At 51.5% G+C, this 22,448-nt stretch overlaps 1 protein-coding gene across 1 annotated transcript in view; it reads right to left on the bottom strand.

The window, feature by feature from the left end:
• The window catches only part of XYLT1 (xylosyltransferase 1), a 339,213-nt gene that overhangs the window by 195,429 nt on the left and 121,336 nt on the right, over positions 1–22,448 (bottom strand). The window lies entirely within an intron of this gene.

Here is a 22,448-nt window from a genome sequence, read left to right as displayed (position 1 = left end):
GATCGTGGGAACCGGGGGCTGGGTCAGCTCCCCTCCTGGGGTACAGCAGCTCCCCTCCTCCCTGGGTGCGACAGCCAGCAAGTGTCTCTGGGCACTGCCAGGTCACCCCCAGTTGAAAGCCACTAGTCTAGAATAGTGACTGATCAATAGGGGGACCCCGGCTCAGGAAACCCTCGCTGGAAGAAATCAGGGATGGAGGGTGCAGGGGGGAACAAGGCTGAGCCCCCTGCCCGGGCAGGCCTGGTCCCCACCTTGCCCCAGCCAGAGAGCTCACAAGAGGGACTTGGGACGCGGGAGGCTCTCTCCAGGATGCACCTCTCAGCTTCCCTGAAACAGGGGGCCATTGCCAGCGTGCACTGCTTGCGCCGTGCCTTGTCCAGAGGGCATGTTTTCCGAGGACCTAGTTTTTCTCCAGCCTTGAAGAGTTCCTGGGGATACTGCAGCAAATGCCCCTGCCACTCGACCTGCCTCTCAGCCCTCTGCCTTCAAAGGGAGTCTTGGGAAGTACTTCTCATCCCAAATGCTTTAATGCTCCTATTTGCTGGATGAGCCACTGCAGTCAAGAAGATTATGAGGTAGGGAGTTGAGATGTGTGCTTGCGTTTCTGGGCTTAGAGGCTGGAAAAACCCAGGCCTTCTGCATCTGAACTTCACCACGTGGAGGAGGCTGAGGGCAGCATCCTAGGGGGAAAGTGAAAGGCAGAAAGCACAGGGGGAGGGGGCCCCGGGAACCCACCAATGGAACAGCTGCAACGGAACTGCTGGAGACTTTTTTTCAACAGCTTCCTCTGCCTCCTGTCCCTGCTCCAATCTTTGGTTGACTGCTAGGTCTCCCTTGGATGCCATCCCTCTTCTCCAGCCCCACTGTCACCCCCTTGCTTCTTGGACTAGCACCCCCTCACACACCAGGGCCTTTGCACGTGCGGCTTCCTCTTCCTAGATTAACCCCCAGTCTGCATTTCCACCTTTCAGCCTCAGAGCCACGTTCCAGGGGAAACGCCCCTGAGCTACCTGAGCTCCAAGCCCACACAGGCACCAGACCCCTGGGACTCTCACCTCAAGTCCCTCAGCGCAGTCCTGCACAGTGGCTGGTGTCTGCCCCCAGCAGACTGGAGGGCGGGGCTGCACCTATGTCGCCCACCATGCTTGCAGGATAGGTAAGTGCTTTACTGGAGGGAAGGAAGAGTGAGCCTTGCTCCCGGTTTAGACCGACAGCATCCCTGTCACGGGGCACACGCCCCATGGCTGCATTCTCCAACACCACTGGAACCGAACGGCAGGAGGCCAACAGGTGGGCTGCCTCCTCCTCCCCTTCATATACACATCTTCTCTCCAGCCCCGAATACATAATGTTAGGTCCACCCTGCGGCGGTCCAGGATAACCACCTGGCTGCATGTACACCGTGGCGGCCACTCCTTTTTCGGTCATAGCAGGAAAGGTTCCGATGGAGCCAGAGACCTGGACCCCGGCCTGGAGGAGCCCAGCACCTCACTCAGGAGCTTCTTAGGAATGCAGACCCCAGGGGCCACCCCAGAGGGGCTCAAACAGAACACGCATTCTAACCAGAGCCCCCGGTGGACGTGTGCAAGCTCTGGCTCTACAGTCACCTGGAGGGTTTGTTACAGCACAGTTGCTGTACCTGTGCCGTACCCGACTCGCCCCCAGCGACGGGCTCAGGGGTGGCAGCAGAAAGAACGTTTCTCAACCTGTTCCCAGCGATGCTCTACCAGCAGGAACGGGTCAGACGGGCTCTGGAAGGCTTCTGAGAAGAGGCAAGGTCTGCGTTGGAAGGAGGCACAGCCGTGTTTGCCAGACAGATGAGAGGCAGAGGGGCCTGCTAGGTAGAGACACTGCACCAGGAAACCCAGGTAAGCAAGGCATGCTAAGGGGGTCGTTCGTGAGCTGTGCCTGAGCCCAGGCCAGGTGGGAGGGAGCCTGGGGGAAGGGAAGGGCCTGGAGATCCCAGACACTGTGCTTCCTGTTAACCAGCAGCATCCCTCCAGCACAGCCCTGAGCCACTCCATCCTCCTCCCCCTGCCCTTCCTCCCTCCTCCTTGTCGTTGTCATCACAGCCCATACTCAGCTAGTGCCCACCAGCCACCAGGCCTTGTTGCATCGCCGTATATTCCTTTCTCAACTCCCCCCCGCCCCGCCCCCGCCCAGTAATGACCGACACACACGGGGTTGCCCAGCTCACACTGAGAGCTCTGTGTTCCTGGGCCAGCCTCCCCCAGCGCTGTCCTCTTCTATCACTGCCCTGCAATGTGACCACCAAGCATTGAATGTCACACTACACCAGGAACTCTTTGGTTTCCATGGTTTCCAAGCATGAGTGAGTGAGTGTGTGTGTGTGTTCGTGGGTGCTTGCTATTTAATCTTCACAACACCCCTACTATTATCCCATTTTGCAGATGAGAAAACTGAGCCACAGAGGGATTAAAGTGACTTGGCCACAAGGGGCAGGGTAGACATCTAATTCAGGACATTGAGCCCCAAGCTACTGTGAAATACCGCCTCTCTAAAAGGCTCTGATAATCAGGACAAACTTATGGATCAGAGACGTTTCTGAAACAGAATTCTGGGTGCCAAATGGGGCACAGAATCAGGTCCCCTGGGAGAGGCCCCAGCTTACCAGAGCTGAGCAGGGAAGCTGGGAGAAGGGTGTTCCCCCAGGGCCACGGCCACGGCGGCTCGGCGCCAAGGGCTCTTGGGCAGTCTGGCTCCCAGCTCAAAGGCCTGCCTGTAGCCACGTCTGCCCCAGGTACCCAGTCTGGTGATGTTCAAGGACCAGACAAGAAAACGTTGTGCTGGGTCCCAGCCCCTGCCCTGACGCCCTGGCAACCCCACAGAGACCTGCTTTGAGGCCAGGAAGCAGCAGGCAGGGCCACTGAGCCCTCAGCCAACCTCAGGGCGCTGGCTGCTGGGACTGGAGCCAGGGAGGAGGGGGCAAGGAGGACACACAAGGAGGCTTTAACACCACCAAACAAGGCTTCCTGCACAGGCCAGGTCTCCAGCCGCACCTCCCTGGCCAGACGAGGCCCGCCTTTGCCGCCGACTTTTTATGGCCCGCTGGCCTCCTTGGAAGGAGACGTTCCTTGTGCTTGGAAATATGCAAGATGATCTACATTTGCGGACAGGGACGGCTCAGAGCCGCGCGCTCTGCATGACTTCTGGCCAGGCCGGCCGGGCTGGGGCTGAGTTCTTTCCTTCTTCCATGTGGCGTTCCGGGAACGTTGCTACAACAGTTTGTGTAGTTTAGGCGAAACACAGCAAAAAAGTTTCCTTTCATGAGGGGGCAAAGCAGTGAAACCAAGTCCAAAACGTTCATAAAAATCCCTTACGGCCTCGAGAGTGGCGTGGCCTGAACAGAGGGCCTGGGAGATACTTCTCGGTGTCTCTGGCCTCGGTTTTCCTGACTGGGAAGTGTGGATTGGGCTGGGAGAATCTGTCCCAAGCTGTTCCTATAGGGCTGTGCGCAGTCGACAGAGCAGGATGGAGGAGGTGGGAACTTAGCAGCTGTCTTCTGTCGACTCTGGACATTCGCCACGCACCTGCCTCAGCCAGGCCACGTTAGTAGGTCATGGTCATTAATCCTAAGTCAATCCACTCTGGGCTGTCTGGACGCTGGAGAGAGCTCCCCCAGCCCAAAGAACACCCAAACCCCATTGTTTTAAAATTCTGCAGGTCAAATCCAACTTACTCATGACTCATGAGTTCCTAGCTTTGACTTCGAAATTTTACCCAGGAATCATTTCAAGAGGTTTGGCATCTTTGGATCAGGAGACCCTGGTGGAACCTGGGAGGCCACAGGTCCTGGTTGGGGGAGGAGGGGGCAGTGACTTAGGGTCCTTGATGTTGACACAATTCCCAGCTCTCTAGCGAGAAGCTTGATAGGGCTCTGACTCCAGGGGCCTGCCCAGGCCCATCCACCACCTGCACAATGGCACCCTTGGGGTGCTGTAGACAGGGAGGAGAAGCGCTTTATCTGTCTGACCCAGCTGCTCGCTGCTAACATCATTCTCAGAACATTCTAGAAACTGCTAGAGTCTAGGTCTTGGAATATCTATCGCAGGTTCTCCCCTGAGCACTAGAAGTAGCCCTGTCACCTCTACCGAGTGCTTTTCCACGAACGCCATCAATAGCCCTGCTGTCTACAATGTCTCGTACAAGGAGCGTGAGGGACACCCAATGAGCTGACAGCACAGGAACCAGATTACAATTACGCCCTCGCACGCCAGCAGAGGCAGCCTGCAAGGAGGCACAGAAACCAGAAAACCACCGTGCGAGAGAGAACAAACCCAGCAACCACAGTGAGATGAGAGACTTCACAAACGGAAGCCAACGGAAGGAGTGTGATTCACTTCAGATGAGGTGCTGAGCTCCCTGGTAGCCAACACAGAAAAGGGGTGCACTGCATTGTCTAACTCGGGATCTGACGGCTGGAGGACCCAGCACAGAAAAGGGAAAAGCCTCTGTCCTGGTGGAGTGAAGGGGAGAGTGAGAGGTGCATGGTAGACAGAGGACGTGGCGGCCAAGGTGGGGCCTGTGGCTTACACAGGGAGGCACAGGGCAAAGGCAGAAGGAGGGAAGCAGATCTGGAGGCTATGGCAAGAGATGATGCAAGTCCGGCTCGGGGCGGGGGCGGGGCTCCAAACCCACTTCTCTGTGCAACCAAACTCTCTCCCATCCCCCCTTCCAGCTCCTCAGATCTCCATCCATTTCCTGCCCTGTGCAAACCCAGCTGCTCTGAGCCTTGGCATGTGCTGTGCCCTGAACTCGGAATGCTCTGCTCCCTACCCTCAGCCTTGGCACCTGAGCGGAAAGGTCAGCTCCGTGGAAGGACCTTTCCCTTAGACCCTGCCTCTGCTCTCCTGGCACAGGTCACAGTAGGCCATGGAGGCAGATCAGGTTAACCATTGTTTAGTTGGCTGGATGGTGCTGTCCTGTCTCTCAGCCAGGGTGTCTGTTACCCCATGAAGAAGACATATATGTCCACTCCCTGGGGCAGCTCCTCCAGCCCATGGCCCTGGGCCTGGCACATGACAGGTGCTGCATCAACTCTGGTGGATAAATGAACCCCAGAAGGTAGACAGAGAATTATCCCCAGGTTAGAAAAAAGATGGGAGCTGGCCATGGGTTAAGCCACTGCTAGCACCCTGGCATCCCATATGGGAGCCCCGGTTTGAGTCCTGGCTTCACTTCTGACCCAGCTCCATGCTAATGCACCTGGGAAGGCAGCAAATGATGGCCTGAGTACTTGGGCCCCTACCACCCACAGAGGAGACTGGGATGGAGTTCCCGGATCCTGGCTTCAGCCTGGCCCAGCCACGGTTGCTGCAACCATTTGGGGAATGAACCAGTGGATGGAAGATCTTGCTTTTTCTCTCTCTCCTTCTCTACCAATCTGCATTTCAAATGCATATACAAATAAATCTTTAAAAAGAAAGCAGGTGTCCCGAGAAGTCAGGTGCTTTCCAAAGGTCCCCTGGTGGTGGATCCCAGGTGCGAGTCTGAGGCCAGGCCTCCTGACCCCACAGTTTGTTGCTCTGACTCACACCGGAAGATCCCGCCCTGATCTTGCTCAAGTTCCCAGGAAGGGCCCTGCCTTAAGAACTGGGAGGAGGCCCCTCCCACTGACCAAACGGACAACTTAGTGCTCTGACGGCAGCCACCATGAATAGGATGATGATCAGCAAAGTTCCCAGGAGACGCCAGAACAAAGTCAGAAAGGTGCAGCCAAGCCTGAGTCAGGTCCCGGCAGAAGGGGCATCAGGCAAGAGCCCGCCCAGCTGGCGTCACTGCGGCCACAGCTCACAACACAAACCACGCTCCCTGCAGCACGCAGCCTCACCTCACCCACTGTCTAGGCTGTGGCAAACAAATGGGGGGACCCATGGGAAATTAGACTGACCGACTCAGCCTTCAGGGACCACGTGCCACCTGGGTCCCGGGGACGGAGGCTGTGGTAGCGTGGACGTGAGTCCACCTGACAGCACAGGTCGGGGAATGCCCACCCTGCTCCCCTGCCTTGCAGGTTCAGGAGAGGTGGGACGATGAACCGGAGGCCGAGGGCCCTTGCTCCTGAGGTTCTATTTTGCGTCCACGTGGCTGTCTTGGATAGCAGGATACGGGCTAAAGCTAATTTTACCCAGAGCCTGCTCCCAGGAACAACTGACTTGGAAGGCCCAGCCAGATCGAACGGGGCTTTCGCTGTCAGCAGCGGTGACCTGTGATGTGATTCCATCTCGAGGTGGTTGCCTCTTGTCAGTTTTGCATGGTTCTTTGAGCTGTAACTTCTCTTTGGTTCATTTATGAGTACAGAGGAGAGAGGCAATCTTTGAGATTCATGATGGATACACCAGAAGCCTGGCTGAGTGAATGCCCAAAAAAAACATAAACACATAAATCATGACAGTAGCTCCTCCCTGTTTAGGAGACCCATGCCATATGCCAGGCACTGGCTGACTACTTTGCACGTAGCATCTCCTTAGCCTAGTAGGTTAGATCACATGTTTGTTTCTAATGAGGATGAAATCTCAGATCTTGGGGGCCAGTTTGTGGTATAATAGGTTAAAGGGCCACCTCGGATGCTGGCATCCCACATGGGTACCTGTTTGTGTCTCGGCTGCTCTACTTCTGATCCAGCTCCCTGCTAACGTGCCTGGGAGAGCAGTGGAAGATGGCCCAAGTCCTTGGGCCCCTGCAACCACGTGGGAGACCTGGAAGAAGCTCCTGGCTTCCGCCTGCCCCAGCCCCGGCTGTTGTGGTCATTTTGGGAGTAAACCAACAGATGGAAGATCTCTCCCTCTCTCTTTCTCTCTCTGTAACTCTGCCCCTCAAATAAATAAATAAATAAATAGACCTTAAAACAAACCCCAGGTTTTCAGCATGGCCCGTGAGGCCCCACAGGACTCTCCTCTCTGGAAGCTCCCTGAGCCCCTCTTCATCCACCAGGCCAGCCCCTCCCTGCCTCAGAGCGTCTGCACACGCTGCCCCACCGCTGGAACACCTTTCGCTGCAGGCTTAAAAATCTGCCTCAGTTCTTCCATCGCTTGAAGTCAGGCTCAGGTGTCACCTCCCCCACGCCAGTCTTGGCCGTCTCATCACCTTACTTAATCCTTTCATTGCTCCTTTTTGCCTCCTTCAAGTTTTCTCAGCTATGTGTTTGCCGGTGTGTTTTCATTCTGTTTCTTCTTGCTCTACACCTCTGTGAGTCCAAGGACCTTGGGCGTTCACATCCCCAGTATGTTCGACACTGGCAATGATGCTGGCACGTGGGAGGGACCGAACAAATAGTCAAGGAAGGACTGAGCGAGAGACCTGGGAGCTGGAACCTCAAGTGGCTTGATCTCATTCTGGAGCTCGGATTTGCAACCACTGAGCTACACAGCCCCAGCACAGGGGCCCGGCCCCAACATCTGCACTTCCACAGGCAACACCAGCATATGAGGCTTTGGTGGAGGACAGGAGGACGTTTTACCACATGCTGGAGCTCTTGGTTTGTTGTGCCTGTCACTCTCTAAGACTCCCCCAGGCTTCGCGGCCACTCAGGTGCAGGCTGGGACAGGGAGGCGGTCCTGGCTCAGTCCTCTGACTGCACGCAAGGATCGAGTTTGTACCTCAGCAAAATACAATTCCATACAAGGCTGGGGACCGTTACCCAGGCCCTAAATGCTACACTAATTCAGACCCTGGCATCATGAATCCAGAGATTCTACAAATGTGTACAGTGAACTCTCAGGTTCTCTGGGCAATGCAGAGAGAAATCAGGAAAGAAGAACAAAAAAAAAAAAAAAAAAAAAAAAAACAGCACTTGGGCTACATATCAGCAAGTCTGGGGTTCCACCCTGGGCTCTGCTTCCTCCCTTACTGGGTGAACTATCACCTTTGTCTAGGTCTTCGCTTTCACACGTCAAATGGTGACGATGATGTGCATCTACTGTAAAGGGTTCACTCTCAAGTCCACATCAAGAAATCTGTGAACAAATGACCGAGTGCCTGGAACTTGTAATAAACGGTCCCAAAGCAAGGTGCATGAGGGTACCTTACCCGAGTCTTGTTAAGATTCTAGGAGCACGACAGGAAGGACGATGACTCAGCTGTGTTTCTCAGCCCCCACATCAGAATGCGCAGGTTAACCAAAGAAAGGACCAGAGTATGCAAAGGCGCCATCCTGGACCAGCGTAGGTCAAGGCCAGGTGCTCCGGGTTTCAGTTCTGACCCTGGTACCAGCTGAGGCCCCCACCTCCACCCCCACCCCCACTCTGGGCACTGCTTCCTTAACTGTCACACGTGGGCAGTGGTCTATGTGGTCCCGCTCCTTCCCACCTCTCGAACTTCAAGCCCTCAGCTCTTACCATCAATTCAAGGCGCGCCTCCTGGCAAGGCGCCTTTGCATTCTCACCCACACTAGGAAATCTGCGGCACAGGCCGTCTGTGCACTCTGTTCCCTCTGTGTGGAACACAGCTCGGCTTTCCTGTGACCGCTCCTTCCCACTCTGTGACCCGCAATCTCCTCCAGCCGTCCTACGTAAAGCAGCCCACATGTGGCACACGACCGCAGCTCCTATTGACTCAGTACCGCCGATCAGCAGCTATGTTTCCATGTTGCTTGTTTCCTGCCTGTCTTCCACTCATCACTAGACTGAAAGCATCCAGAAAAAGGGGGTCATGCCCATTAAGCTCAGCAGAATCTTTCCAGACCCCAACATAGTGCCTGGAACACAGTGGATGTGTTTGGTTAGGAGCAGGGATCCGTGCTTGGTCTTTTCTAATGTGCAAACACCAAAGCCCTCCTCTAAAGAACCTCAAACACATCATTCCCGATGCCTATCCCCAGTTCTCTTCCCACCCCACCTCCTGCAGCAACGAGGCATGGGCCCTAAGCCAAGCCATGCAGTTCCATTTCTGGTTCCACTACTTTTAGCGGTGTGCCCTTGGAATAGTGCCTTATCCACTCTGTACCTCAGTTTCCTAGCCTATAAAACAGGGTTCATGATAGCAGCACCTCCCTCAGAGAATTGTTTTTGGCACTAAGTGAACCAACATCCACAAAGGACTTAGGTAACACATATGTGGAAGCACTTAGCACTTACCACACTCTATACGTGAAGAAATGCCATCAGTACCATCCGTGATCACGCACAGGTTTACTCGAGTACCTTACTTCTCACAAAGGGACATTGGCTCCTCAACTGGACACTCCTTTCCAACCTGATGACCCAGGGCAAGCCACTGGGGGAGTACTAACTTATCCTGGAGCCATATCTGGGTCAATTACCTCACACTCTAGCAGCAAGGCCTGGACACCCATTTTTAAAGTCTCGTTCCATGACTCAAACCTGCAGCTAAAATCGAGGACCAGTATAAACTCCTTCTGTATCTGGTGCACCTTGTCCTCCCTAACAGAGGTCTGCCGTGTTTATTCTAAAACACCTGCCAGCCTATTTGTTTTAGCTTTCTCTTGAGTAGTGGTTCTCCAACCGGGGTCAGTTTTGTCCCCTAAGGGACATCTTCTAATGTCTGGAGCTGCTCTGGATATCCTGACTCGGGGCAGGGTGCTGCTGGCATCTGGTTAGTGGAGACCACAGATGCTTCAAGACACCCCACAGTGCACAGAGCATTCCCTCCTCTTCCAAAAGAGGATCATGCAGCCCCAGTGACAGCAGTACCAAAGCAGAGAGAGACCCAGCAGTGCAGCCACCCTTTCTGTGGGAATGAGGGGGACAGCAGTGCCCCACCAACAATGGAAAGCAAGGGGGAGTCAGTGTCACCGATGCCCATACCAGCCCCACAGCAAGCAGATGCTTCATGAGTGACAGCAGCTACCATCTGCTGAACCCACGCTGGCTACCACACAGCTAAACCCCGACACATCTTACTTAACCCTAGTGGCCATTCTGAGTTGTCCCCACTTAATGCATTAAAAAGGAGGGACAGCAAGGTTGGGTGTCTAGTAGATTTAGATCTAATCTGTTTTGTGTGCTATCGAAGGGAAGGCTACCCCGAGGGGTTAATGAGCCAGCTCACTCTCCTCAAGCCTCACCATCTACTGAGCCTTACACGGAGAGATTTAATTCACCCTCACAACAACCCCATGTAGTAGACGACTGTTGTCCTCAGCACCTCCACGGAACACTGCGACAGAGCTTGGTGCTTCGTGAGGAATTTTACACAGTGAGGAAGGAGCGGAGATAGGGTCTGAATCCAGGGAGCCTGTATCCAGACTCTGGCTGGTTCCCACCACATGCTCCTGCCTCTCACAGAATGACAGGCAGACAGGATCAACCTCCACTCCTACCACAGGACCTTGGCACATGCTGTTCCCTCTGCCTTAGATGCCTATCCTCTCTGCCCAGCTAACTCTTTTTCACTCTCTGGTTCTCAGTCATACTTTACTTCTCTGAGACACCCTCCCTGATCAGGTGAGTTACATCTGCTCAACTCTCTGCTAGCGCCCCTTCATTTACAACAAACGCATCACTTGTGCCAGTCTCCTCCTCTAGCCTACAGGCTCTGTGAGGACAGGACCAGGTCTGCCTTATTTAGCACCGTATTGGCAAGCACCTGCCATGATGCCTGGCACAAAAGAGCTGCTCAGTAAAAGCGTGTGGTTGAATGTATGAGACGGGGACCAGAAGCCAAAACAATAGCCGCTGAGCAGGCGAGCTTCCAGAGAGGGACACAACCAACTCCCTGAAGCCATGTCTGCTTCCTAGTGGCTGGTTTCTATCATTTTCCAATCAGCACTGGTTGAGTTCTAATGGATTTTCTGTGATAGCCCTCTGCAGAAGGGAGGAAGACTCTGTTTACTGGGGGACAGGCCTTTTCTTCCTGCTGTATTTAATGCTGCTGCTAATCATGGAGATTAGACTAAAACAATTACAACAGCTAATTAAAGAACAATGCGGTTTTTGGCATCTTCGTGCAGACGGCACCATTGGGAATTCCTAACTCGGGCAAAGCAGGGATAATTAAAACCCCGGCTCGACTCTCCCCACTCCAGCAGCTGGATCACGCTGATTAAACTGCAAATAAAACACATGAAACCAACACTTTGTAGTCTATCCAATTTCACTTAAAAGGGCTTTTAACTGATTCATAAACAGAGAAGCCATAAACGGCAAATTATTTAACCAAAGCCAGTTATTTCGTCATCACTGCTCATTTTATTCCCAGCACTGGACTTCCACGTAGAAAGAAGGGGACACAGAGCTGATGATGCCAGGAGAAATGCACCAAAGCTCAGTGCTACTCATGGCCGTTCACTGCCAACAGAACAATGCCAACGTGCAGTTCCTCTCCCTGTGCTTTCTATCCCACGGTACCAAGAACTGGGTTTTGCACATGTCCCAGATAAGTCCAAGCGTCAGCTTGTGGCTCTAGGTCAACAGCAAATGGCAGACATAAAGAAAGTTCCAGAGTACAGCTAACATGAAAAGGGTAGTGTGTGGCTTTAAAACTTATTTAACTCATTCAGAGCCAGACAGCCACTATCTACTGAAGAAAGAAAGACTCGTTCTGAAGCTATGAGAAGGTGGGTCACAACAGCTGGGTATAAAAGCAAGCTGCTCTCTCTTAGAGACCATCTGTGACCCCAGCCCAGCTCCTCTTTGCTTCCCCACTCCTTTTAACACGCACAGTGATACAGCTGGCTAGCTCCATCCTTAACCAGGAGATCAGAGATGAAAACAAGGGAAAGGTCAAGGAAGAAGGAAAAAGGGGGAAGACACACTCAGTGGGAGCTGCAAGGGACAGAAAAACACTGACAGAGGCAGACACAAGCCTGGCGAGGGCTCAGTCCCACAGGGTCTGGGAGTGGGCACCTGTCCTGTCGCGGTAGCGCAGGTCCTTGCTGGCCTCAAGAGCAGTGCTTTTCACCCCAGCTGTGCTGAAAGGCCTTTTTGTCCTCAATCTTCTGCAGAGAGATAATTCCATAAAACAGGACAAAAATGAAGCACTAAAGAAAAGCCTGACGTCCCCAATGGTACGAAAGTTTCTAAAAATGTATCCTCAATTTCTGAACTTGTCTTAATATCTTGTCAATTTCTGAATGTGACAGTGACCCTGCTTTGTGAGTGGCAGCAGTCCATCGACCAAGCTTTGAGTAGCCCTTTTTAAAAATATCACCCACAGCTATTGAGGAAAAAACTCAATAAAATTCATAGTATTCTGTTTAATGTCTACATGTTGTTTGGTGAAAAAAAAATGTAGGCTTTCAAATGGAATGCACCAGAAACTATACCAGAACAATGATTTTACTTATCTTTTTATTTTCCTTTTTCCAGCCTTTTTTAAAAATAAGGTGCTAAGTTTTTAACAAAAAATAATGAGAGTGATTTTAGAATATTCCATCTTGAAATAAGATGTTTTATCATAACATGACTTACAGTTATTTACATGTAATTATTAATGAATTATGTTATAATCATTTATTTGTAGTTGTCTGTCATGTGGGCACAGGATGGGATTTTTTGCATGTGATAAATAAGATGTTTACAAAAAATCCTTTTATTTCAGTGGATGCCTTTGCAATTTGGTTGTACAACATCAGATTGCAAATATCTAAGCCCCTTTCACATATGAAAACAGCAATCTCAAAAGATTTAAACCAATCTACTCTTAAATGGAATCCAAAAGGTTTACAGAAGAGAGAGCTTGAAATCAAATGTTTAAAAAAAAATAGAAGGCTGGAAAAATACACAGAAAAAAAACTGGCATGTGATTTTATTTTTCTTCTTGGTCATTTTCCAGATTTCCAGCCATGAAAATTTATTGCCTTATGAGCAGAAAAAAAGATTCCATTCAAAATTTTAATTCAGGGAAATTGCTTGCATTTTTGAGAGTTGTATTCTAACGTTTATACCATAAACAAGGAGAATTCCATTAAAGGAACCCGCCCCTTCCCTATATTGCAGTCAAAATCGGTTACTTACTCTGTGTTCCTAGGTATTGAGACAAGACGGATAGATGGCAAACTGACATCTGTAAGACTTAACTGCTAGATGACTAATTTTCTCCTGGGCTCTAAACACTAAGTGGTCAAGAAGCATCATATTTCATGTAAGGGAGAGTCCCCATGACAGAAGTGCTCTGCAGATCAGCAGTGTGTGCTGATCAGCCACCCATTATCCTATTAGTTTGTTTTCAAGCCGCTCTATCAAAGTGTTATTAATGCACACTAACCTGCACACATTGAATATATACAACCTGATGAGCTGGGATGTCTGCTGGACCCTGAGGTCATTGCCACACTCAAAGTAACAGACATAACCATCGCTTCCAGTGGTTTCCTTGTGGTCCCAGCCCTTTTGTGGGCAGTAAGATCACTGGATGTGACAGCTATCCTCTCAACAAACCTCTGAAGTACACAACACGGCCCTGCCACCTCCAGCACCCACAGCACTACCCGCAGATCTCTACAACCGCCTCATCTTGCACTCCTGAAACTTCACACCGATGGCACAACTCCCCCTGTGGCCTCCCCCTAGCCTGTTGACCAGGACTCTATCCATCTTTATGGCAGGGGAGCAGGGGAATCAGTGTTCCCAAGTTTAAACGGAAGGGTTTGGAAAGGCAGATCCCTAAGTTCTTTCCACGTTTCTTACTCCAGCACCGGGTGGAACTGGCTGAGTAAGTGGTAAGACCAAGTGCAAGAGGAGAGGACAGGGTCTCTTAGTCAACACTGATTAAGAATTTTATACGTGACCAAAGGGCGCTGATCAGGGGTACATAGGGGCCCATGAGCACCGAGCTGGGTGTGACTGCACAGCCTTGCTGATGGCAGAGGGACAAGCACCACCAACCCAAGCAACAGTGGATGCAAAATTTTAAGTTCTAAGATGAACTTGGTCTGAGTATTTAATGTATAGCAGTTGGGCTGATGCATGTGTTAATGAACTTGACAGCTGCAATGGTTACATAACATACACCTTGAATATACTCAACCTTTATTTGTCAATTAAATTTTTTTAATGTTTAAAGTGTTTCAGAGACCAAATGCACACATTTAAGTAAGAATTTTTCACAATGTAGATGAAACACCTGTCAGCACTATGCTCAGGTTGAATTGAAAGTGAATGACAACTGCCTTTTCATACTTGATTACAATCAGTTTCTATTTTTAAAATATGTGTCTGGATTTGAAATTGGACTTGGATTTCCCGGGCAAGTCTGCATCATTTTCCCACCTTAACATTCCACTGTGGTGAGCCAAACTCAGTCAACCTTTCCCCGGCTAACATCTGTGATCAAGATTAAAGTAACGAACAGTCAGCTCTGGCTATTGAAGCATAAACTCGAGGATCAAAATCAAGTCTTTGCAAAGTGTGGGGACCCAGCCACACTCATTATCTGCTTCAAGGGCTTGCTGCTTCCGTGGTTATCATTTACATGAACCCTGGGACAAGCATCGTCCACCTCCTTGCCTTTGAATCACTGGAGGAAACGAATGCATCTGAGTGCAGTGCAAGCTCACCGCCACCGCACGGAGCTGTACGGAAGCGTCTGGAGCAGAAGGGACGGGGTGGGAGCCTCGGGGTCTGCACCAGAGCCAAGCCAGCCGGTACTGCACGGTTCTAAGGACTTCAACGATTCCTAGGGTGGAGAGGTGGGGCCGGCAGAGGGTCACAATCAGGCGCATTGAAAGAAAAGAGAAATAACTGTGATTGAGAAATGGAACAGCAGGGAAAGCGATCCCACAGCAGATGGGTTAAAAACGGCAGGAGAGGGGTGGCGGCGGCGTGGCGTAGCGCTTGGAGCGGCTGCTCCTGACGCAGGCCTCCTGTATCTGAGTGCTGGTCTGAGTCCCAGCGACTCTGCTGCAGGCCCAACTCCCTGCTGCAGCATCTCTGAAAGCAGCAGTTGATGATCCCCGTGCCTGTGCCCCTGCCACCTACATGGAAAACCTGGATGGAGTTCCTGGTGTCCTGGCTTCAGTCTGGCCCAGCCCCACTGCCATCTCTTTCTCTCTCTCTCTGCTTTTTGAATAAATAAACAAATAAATAATTTTTTTTAATGACTCTGGGTTCAGTAAGCACAGAGCCATAGTATTTTTGACAAGTGAGGGATCATCAATGCTTGTAGCAGAATTCAAAACCTAGGGCATAAAATGATGTCCAGACTTCTAGGGTGCTACCACTTAGATTCCTCAAGGGGTAAAGCTTAAATCTCTAGAAAATCAGGCTCCCAAAGCCCCTGCAAGGCTCCAGACAGCCAAAGTTTTGCTGTGTGTATGCATACGTGCATATCCACATTTTGTAAGCGTTTCTATTTTCCTGTTCCTAAAAATCACTCCTAAAACAGGCCTTCCATGACTGCGCAGAACAGTGGCTGGTGAACTCTTTGAGTAAAGGGTCAGATGGTAAGGATGTTGGGCTTTGCAGGTCCTGGGACCTCTTCTGCAATGGCTCTGCTGTGGCTCAAAGTAGCTACAGATGGTCTGTAAAGACCAGAGGAGGCCATGTTCCACCAACTCCACTGTCAAAAAACAGATAGTTGGCTACATTGGACTCATGAGCCACGGTTTACCAAGCCCTAGTCTATAACAAACAACATGGGCTCTCGACAGGGTTGGATCTGGATTGAAACTATGCATCTACCACTTGGTATTTCTGAGACTCAGTTTCCCTCTTTTAGAATATGGGGGAAGGGTGTAATATATCCATTCTGCTAGGTTACTGTAAGCACCAAATGGGAAATATCATAGATAAATGCCCAAGTGAACTTCCTCTCCCCAGTAGTTACTCTTTTTTTTTTTTTATTTGACAGGTAGAGTTATAGATAGTGTGAGAGAGAGACAGAGAGAAAGGTCTTCCTTTCGTTGGTTCACTCCTTAATGGCCACTACGGCCAGCGCTGCACCGATCCGAAGCCAGGAGCCGGGTGCTTCCTCCCGGTCTCCCATGCGGGTACAGGGACCCAAGCACTTGGGCCATCCTCCACTGCCCTCCCGGGCCACAGCAGAGAGCTGGCCTGGAAGAGGGGCAACCGGGACTAGAACTGGCACCCATATGGGATGCCGGCACACAGGTGGAAGATTAACTAAGTGAGCCACGGCGCCGGTCTCCAGTAGTTACTCTTTCCATCTACTAGATATCTTCTTGGTTCTTTGCTCATGTATCTATGCAGGCAACAGTGGCCTTCCCTGGCTATCACCTCCCTGCCCACACCTCTTCCTCTGATGTTGCATACAGCTGGGCAACAGGTGCCATGAACGTTCCCTGACCGGTAAGGAACAAATGCTCATGAGAGTGGATACTACAGCCAGAGGGGACAAAGATGTTCTCGAAACCAGCAACTCCTGGCCTTGGGCCTCTCACTTGCACAGACATGGACCCACAGCAGTTTGGAGACATACTCATTTATTTTATTTCTTTAATGAATTTATTGTACTTATTTGGAAGGCAGACAGATGTACAGACAGAAGTACAGAGATACAGAGAGGAAGCATCTGATCACTGGTTTGCGCCACCCCCACTCCCGCCAATGCCCAGAGCAGTTACGACTGGGCTAGGGCAAAAGTAGGAGTCCGGAACTCAACCTGAGTCTCCTAGTTGGGGGTCCAAGCACTTGAGCCATCATTAGCTGCCTTCCAGTGTGTGCATTAGCAGAAAGCTAGAATCATGAATAGGGCCAGAACTCAAGCCTGGGTACTGCAATATGGGATGTAGGCATCCCAAGTGAGTGGCATCTTTTTTTTTTTTTAAGATTTTATTTATTTATTTGAGAGGTAGAATTACAGAGAGAGAGAGAGGAAGAGGCAGAGGGGAAAGCCTTCCATCCACCAGTTCACTCCCCAAATGGCTGCAACAGCTGGAGCTGGACCAAATCAAAGCCAGGAGCCAGGAGCTTCATCTGGATCTCCATGCAGGTGCAGGGGCTCAAGCACTTGGGCTATCTCCTGCTGCTTTTCCAGGCCGTAGCAGACAGCCCATTCAGAAATGGAGCCACCTGGACAGGAACCAGCATCCATATGGGACACTGGTGCTGCAGGCGGAAGCTTAGCCTACTGTGCCACATCACGGGCCCTGGAAGTGGCATCGTAACCACTGCACGAAACACCTACCCCAGCATACTCATTAAAAAGTCAACACATGGACACAAGGAGGCAGTCGATCTTGCTGGGGTGTGGAATTGTACAGGAATGCAACTGCATTTCCTCACTTAAGAAGTGGGGTTATTAATGAGAGGTTCTAGAAGGTACTAACTCAAGCACTGGGCACCTCGTATGGCACCTGTCAGGTAGTGGGTGTTCCACCACACCTGCTGAATGAACCCTGTGGTCGTGAGGCCTGAGTGACAAGAAGCAGCATTCTTAGCACCAGTGCTGGCACATAAAGGGTCCCTTCTCGTTACTGACAAAGCCACACGCACTTTTTTTTTTTTTTTTAACATTTATTTGACAGGTAGAGCTATAGACAGTGAGAGAGACAGAGAGAAAGGTCTTCCTTCCGTTGGTTCACACTCCTAATGGCCACTATGGCCGGCACTGTGCCGATCTGAAGCCAGGAGCCGGGTGCTTCCTCCTGGTCTCCCATGTGGGTGCAGGGACCCAAGCACCTGGGCCATCCTCCACTGCCCTCCCGGGCCACAGCAGAGAGCTGGTCTGGAAGAGGAGTAACTGGGACTAGAACTGGCGCCCATATGGGATGCCGGCGCACAGGTGGAGGATTAACCAAGTGAGCCACGGTGCCAGTCCCAGCCACACACTTTCATACACAGGCAATCTCTCTCTCCCTCTCCCCCTCTCCCCTTCTCCACCCCCCTCTCTCTCTCCCTCCCCCACACCCCACAAACACACACACAGCTCTCAGTTCCATGTGGGCAGGAAGCATATCTGACACAAAGCATGGGCTCGTTAAAGAACTGTTCATTTATGATCATACGGAACACGCATAAAAACAGCTTAATTGCAAACAGCTGACTGTGGGGCTGAACTACAAGGTCCTTGTGATTCTCCATCCACAGCCATTTGTCCCCCCAGAAGGAGCTAAGAAATACGTTTTTCTGGGCCCAGGATTATGAAATACCACTGGCTGTTTGCCAAATTTCAGAACAACATCAACCACACTCATCAAAGCATATCATTTCACTCCCTAGGCGGGGATTCCAGGGTCCCCCAAGGGTGGAGATTCCATGGAGAAAGTCCCTTTGAAGGTGGGGATGAGCAAGGGGCTGTGAGGTCCCAACACCCCCATGCCTGATGCATCTGATGAGCCTTACGGGCTGTCTCTGTAGCTGCCAGGATGCGCTCTGCCTGAGAACCAAGATGCTCCGTGTACTTGCAAGGAGATAGCCACCAAGGACTCTGCTTCCTGGCACACAGGGAGCGCTCACACTCACCCAGCTCCTGGCCCAGTCCCTGGGTACAGCAGCAGTGCCAGGCGAGCCCTTCCTGGGATCCCCTGAGTCTCATGGGCCCCATGGCCCTGTGCCCAGCCCAGGTCACCTCTACAGCCCCAAAAGCAACATCCCAGCTCTGGAGGAGGAGAGGTCACCAGGCTGACGCAAACCAAGCCTGGGAAAGCCGCGGTACCCAAGTCAAGTCCTTGGCCTTGGACGCCAGCGTCGGAACAAGGGCGGAGGCTGTGTCCTCTTAGCGTGACATCAACGAACAGCCTGGCTCCTTGGCCCCGAAAAAGAATGAGCCAATGTCTGCCTCTGGCCATGCAAAACCTAGTCCTCATTTAGTCAGTGGAAATAGTACATGAAGGGCCAGATGTGGCCTTTGGCTTGAAAAACTCAGCCTGCTCAACTGACACATGTGTTTTTCCACTAACTGCTGTTTTTGATTTGGTTGTGGTTGTGTTGCTGTTGTTTGAAGCAGGGGGAGGGATTAAGCCACCCTTCTGGAAAGGGGAAATAGATGTGCCTGTGTGTGTGTGTGTGTGTGTGTGTGTGTGATACAGATGGGCAGGTACACAGGCACGCACGCAAACGGTGGATGCTAACATCCCCATTTTACTGACAGGCTCACTGCGGATGCAGCAGGTAAACTGTTGGTGAGTGACATGGCCAGGCTTCAAACCCAGACAGGTAACTCCACCACCCACTTGACCCCATGGGTCTGTGAGACAGAAGCCCTGAGATTACTACAACGGGCTATGTTGACATCTGGGGAAAACCAAGAGGCCTCAAATGGCCGGAAGCTAAGCTCCCCTGTTCACCGTTGCTTCTTCGGAAAGGACTCCTTGGCCAGCAGCCCTCCTTGTCACGGGGACCCGGTCCAGGGCAGCAGGCTCCAATCTCTTGCTCTCAGGAGAGCCAGAAGGCAGCTCAGCCTCCTGCTAGTACGATGCTTGCTTCCTACAGCTGTGGGTCTTCACCCTGTCCCAGTAGCAGCCCCCCATGAGGCCTGCATGGCTTGCTTGTGCCATGCTCCTCCCTGGGCTGGGCGTCTGCCTGACTTGAGTGCCTCTACTGATCTGATCTGACCAGTGTCAGGTGTCAACCCCATAGGCTGGGGCTCCCTACAGCACCGACAGCTCCAGAAGAAAGGATCAAGACACACACAACTCTGCCCTCTGAGCAGGGTGGGGCCCTTAAGAACCCACACGACGGAGAGGGCATCTGACACGGAGGCACCTTCGCTGCTTGGGACGTCCGCCTCCCATGTTGGAGTGTCTGGCTCGAGGCCCAGTCTCTCTGCTTTCAATCCAGCTTCCTGCCAACACATACCCCGGGAGGCAGGGCCCTGGAACCCACATGGAGACCCTGATTGAGTTCCAGGCTGCTGGCTTTGGCTGGGCATCAACCCTGCCTGGTGCAGGCATTTGAAGGGTGAACCAGTGAATGGAAGATCTCCTTCTATCTGTCTGTCTCTTTCAAATAAAATGAAAAAAAAAAACTTTCTTAAAATATTCATAAAAACATATGATTGCATAGTCCTGTCCCCACATCCCAAGAGGTCACCTTGCAAAGCACGTCCCACAGGTGAAACACTGGCGGCTTCGGCCTTCAGGTAAGTAAACCCCAAGTTCCTCTCTGCATTGGCGGTCCACAGCGAGCCCACCCCATGTCACCTTACTCTGGACCACCCCGCTGCTCTGGCCCACATCTGCAGGCAGGAGCTCCGCATTCTGCAGCCTCCACTTCCTGCGTGCGGAGCCCAGTGGGAGGGGGAGGGAGCCGTAAGGAGAGGGGAGCACTAACAGACCAGGGGAGCAGGAACAGCGCACGCAACCAGAGGCAAAACCCAGGCTAACTGGGCTCAGCTAACCAGAACCATCAGTTAACAGAGATCTTTCTTTGTTTCAGGAAAGCCCGTTTTGCTGGTGAGAACACTGAGATTTAAGAAAATGGGATGAAGGAAGAGGATGATCAGGACTATAGTTGAGCCATCCTTCCTACAGCTTAAAAAAAAAAAAAAAGATTTATTTATTTACTTGACTGGGGCCAGCGCTGTGGTGTTGCAGGTAAAGCTGCTGCCTGCGATGCTGGTATCCCATACTGGCGCCAGTTCAAGTCCCAGCTGCTCCACTTCGAATCCAGTTCCCTGCTACTGTGCCTGGGAAGGTAGGAAAAGATGGTCCAAGTGTTTGGGCCCCTTGTGGGAGAGACGCAAGAAGCTCCTGGCTTCAGTCTGGCTATTGCATCCATCTGGGGTGTGACCCAGTGGATGAAAGTTGTCTCTCTCTCCCTTTTTTAAAGATTTATTTACTTGAAAGGCAGAGTGAGATGGAGATTATATACAGAGAGAGAGAGAGAGAGAGAGAGAGATCTTCCATCTGGTGGTTCAGTTCCCAGATGGCTGCAAAGGCCAGAGCTGAGCCAGGTGGAAGCTAGGAGCCAGGAGCTTCATCTAGATCTCCCACTTGGGTAGCAGGGGCCCAAGGACTTGGGCCATCCTTCACTGCTTTTCCTAGGTGCATTAGCAGGGAGCAGGATCAGAAGAGCAGCCAGGACTCAAACCAGACCCATATGGAAGACTGTGGTGTCGCAGGTGACACCACAACGCTAGCCCCCTTCCTGTATTCTAATCATTGATTGGTTGACTTTGCCTTTCCTTATCCATGCAACATCTGCTGTTACATTTATTTTTCAGTGTTCCTTAGATAAGTTCCTCTATATCCTTACTTCAATGATTTAATTTAAAAAGGAAACATTATCCTTAAATTGGAGGAAAACTAGTATAATTTGCCATAAAGGGAATGCAAATAGAAAAATAAACAATGCGCTATTAATGAATGTCTTTACAGTTTGCTCATGCACTGCCTACACCCGTCTCGGGAACCCCCTGTGTCTAGCCAACACTTGGGGAAAGGCTGCAGCGCAGAAGCCGAGACGGGGCCTTGCCTGGCTGTGTGGGAAGGCTTGGTACAGCACGGGGAGGAGAGGCATTGTCCGGGGCAGTGCTGTGTCGTGGGAGAGGTGCCAGGTGGAAGTGCAGGGAGCACGGAGCACACGCTACGGAGGGGAAACGTGACGAGGACACATGAGGAAGAGGACTGGGGAGATCTAGACATGCCCCCTCCCCTCCCCCGTCTCTTCCACCTGCACTCAGAGCTGCCTGATTAAACCACCGAACACACACGCCTTCTGTTGGGGACCATGGATGGAACCTGCGGGAAAGGCAGATTAACACGCTTTGGGGATTCGCTTGTCCCCCAGAATGCACAGTATGCAGGACTCCCCCAGACACCAAAATCCATGTGTGGTCCTATGTCTTCACCAGGCTTCGTATGAGACCTGACACAATGCAACCACTATGGAAACAGCTGCGGTACTATGTTGTTTAGGGAATAATCACCTGGGGGAAAAAAGCCTGCCCACATGTAGTACAGACACAGGTTTTCTTTGGATCCTGGCTGGCTGACTCTGCAGATGTGGGCTCTGTGGGTAGGGAGCGCTGACTGTGTTTCGAAAGCAAGGAGGGGAAGAAGGGTCTTCTTATAACCCCCAGTTAACCAGAAAACAACGAAGCCAGGCGCCCACTGTTGTTTTACCGTGGTCCAATTCCACAGGGACAATGGTGTATCGTGGACGCAGATGTTCAAGGTCAAGGGGAGGTGCACAGGAAGTGGTGAAGGAGTGGTACAAAGATGAATCAGGAGATGTTGATGATGGAGCCCCAGCCCTTGCTGGTATGTGATTACATGTGCATGTGTGAGTATGGATGTCTGTGCGATTACATGTGTCTGTGAACATGGATGCCTGTGTGTGACTACATGTGTGTGAATGTAGATGCCCGTGTGTGATTACATGTGCATGTGTGAACATGGATGTTTCTGTGATTACATGTGTGCACATGGATATTCATGTACATGATTACATGTATGTGAACCTGGATGTCCATATGTGCGATTGTATGTGTGAACATGGATATCCATGTGATTACATGTGCATGTGTGAATGTGGATTCCATGTGTGTGATCACATGTGTGTGAACCTGGATGTCTGTGATTATATGTGTTTGTGAATGTGGATGTCTGTGTGTGATTACATGTGTGT

This window comes from Oryctolagus cuniculus, chromosome 19 (assembly GCF_964237555.1).
Source record: "Oryctolagus cuniculus chromosome 19, mOryCun1.1, whole genome shotgun sequence".
Classification (NCBI taxonomy): Eukaryota; Metazoa; Chordata; class Mammalia; order Lagomorpha; family Leporidae; genus Oryctolagus; species Oryctolagus cuniculus.
This window is presented reverse-complemented; position numbering and strand designations above follow the sequence as displayed.